This window comes from Lactuca sativa, chromosome 5 (genome assembly GCF_002870075.4).
Source record: "Lactuca sativa cultivar Salinas chromosome 5, Lsat_Salinas_v11, whole genome shotgun sequence".
NCBI classification, from domain to species: Eukaryota; Viridiplantae; Streptophyta; class Magnoliopsida; order Asterales; family Asteraceae; genus Lactuca; species Lactuca sativa.
In genome coordinates this window covers 356801752-356803642 of record NC_056627.2, presented here as the reverse complement: position 1 = coordinate 356803642, position 1891 = coordinate 356801752, and the positions used below count along the sequence as shown (strand labels likewise).

At 42.1% G+C, this 1891-nt stretch overlaps 1 pseudogene; it reads left to right on the top strand.

The window, feature by feature from the left end:
* Positions 1–940: 940 nt before the first annotated feature.
* Positions 941–1040, top strand: LOC111880980 (small nucleolar RNA R71; annotated as a pseudogene).
* The last annotated feature ends 851 nt before the right edge of the window (positions 1041–1891 follow it).

The window sequence follows — 1891 nt, the reverse complement described above, 5'->3', positions numbered from 1 at the left end:
GGCATCTATACCACGTCGTGGTGATTGTCCAGATTTGTTTCCTTGGTTTTCCTCTTGAACTTCCTGCTCCCCATCCGGCTTGTTTCTGTCTATGGGAGTCAAATGAGTAATAATTTTTCCACTCGTAGTGGTGATTGCTTGGATGTGAGCTCCTCTCGGGTTTTGTTCAATATTTCCCGAAAGTCCTCCCGGTGATCTTTCATTGAATTGCATAGCTAGTTGCCCAAGTTGTTTTTCTATATTGATGATCGAAGCTTGTGATTTCTAAATAATGCTTGCTGGTTTTTCATCATCTCTTGTTGTTCCTTCATCATAGCTTGTTGCTCTTTCATCATTATTTGTTGTTCCTTAATTGCTGCTTCAGTTCCCTCATGCCTCTTTACGGAAACGGCTGCAAATTGTGTGAGCAGTGATTCGAAGTTAGATTTCTTTTTATAGCCTGTCGTTCCTCTTTTTGGTAAAAGCCTCTTCCTTTTTGATCATATTTTTCCTCCTTGGCATTTTTATACTCATCATAGGGTAACCATTTTTTCTTATGTTTTCTCCAATCTTCATCAAAACGATCACCACTCGAGTAGCAAGCTTGAACCTTCCAGTTTCCATTCTCATCAAGGTCAAAATCTCTAGACAAATGCAACCTGTTACAATTTTCACACTTAACCTGAATAGCATGGATTGTTTGATCCATCTTAGTCATCCTCCTATCCATGTTGTGCAACATTGCCATAACCGTCGACATGTCTTCCGAAGCTGCATTAGCTGAACCCCTCATTACATCATTCCTTGGATTATGGTATTCTCTAGAGTGCTTAGAGAATTCTTCAATGATTTCCTTAACTTCTGCCGGATTTTTTTTGTTAAGGGGCCTTGAGAGTCAATGAGTTGTCTAGTGGTGACGTTCACCCCATCATAAAAGATTGACACTTCTTGTTGCACATTGAGGTCATTTTGTGGGCCATTCCTTATCAGGCCTTTGTAGCACTCCCATGCTTCGTACAACCCATTTGTTGTTCAAAATTGGAGATGACCTTTTTGAGCTTAGCCACCTTGGATGGTGGGCAAAACTATTCCAAAAATAATTCACGCATTTTCGCCCACCTAGTAATCACGTCCGGTGGTAGTAATCCTTCGCAACTCCCTTGAAAGTGACAGAGAGCATCCTTAACAACACCATTTCTGTTGGTACATTCATAATGTTTAAGTACCCAACGATGTCGTTGACTTCATCTAGATGCTTACAAGCGTCTTCATGATCCTTTCCGGTGAAAGGAATCTCCTTTAATGCTGTAAGGATGTGCCCATTGAGTTCAAATGTTACAGTGGCGGATATGGTGGGTTGCGTAAGCCCCGGACCGGTATCATATCAAATTCTCTTTTTGTACGCCTCCATCGAGATGTTGGCAATGTTCACCATTGTGTTACCTAGATTCTTTGGTTAGCTCGCTTTCTGTTTCAGATTCTGTTTCACTTCCTTCTTTTTCTGTTTCATACTCGGTGTCTTCCTTCATTGGTGTAACATCCCGAAATTCAGGTAAAGCTATTTAATCCTTCTCTTTTGTCAAGTTGTCAAGTTTGGCCCTAGAGTGAGTTTTATGGCAAATGAGTACGTGGGGCGTACTGGGGAGTACGATGCGCATACTCATGCACTTAATTTGGACGCGGACTCGCCTAGGTACGCTGGGCGTACCCAAGATTACGCTGGGCGTAGAGGGCCCAGATGCAAAGCCTAAAATTTGGCTTTTGCACTATATAAGGGATGCTAAGGCTTATTCCTCAGCCACCATATCAGAGACTGAAACCCTAAAGAGAGCCTTCCTTCGTCCTTAAGTTGGTGTGTGAGTGTTTTGAGATAAAAGTGCCTTGGTGTGTTAGTAAAGAAGAAGGAGAGGAG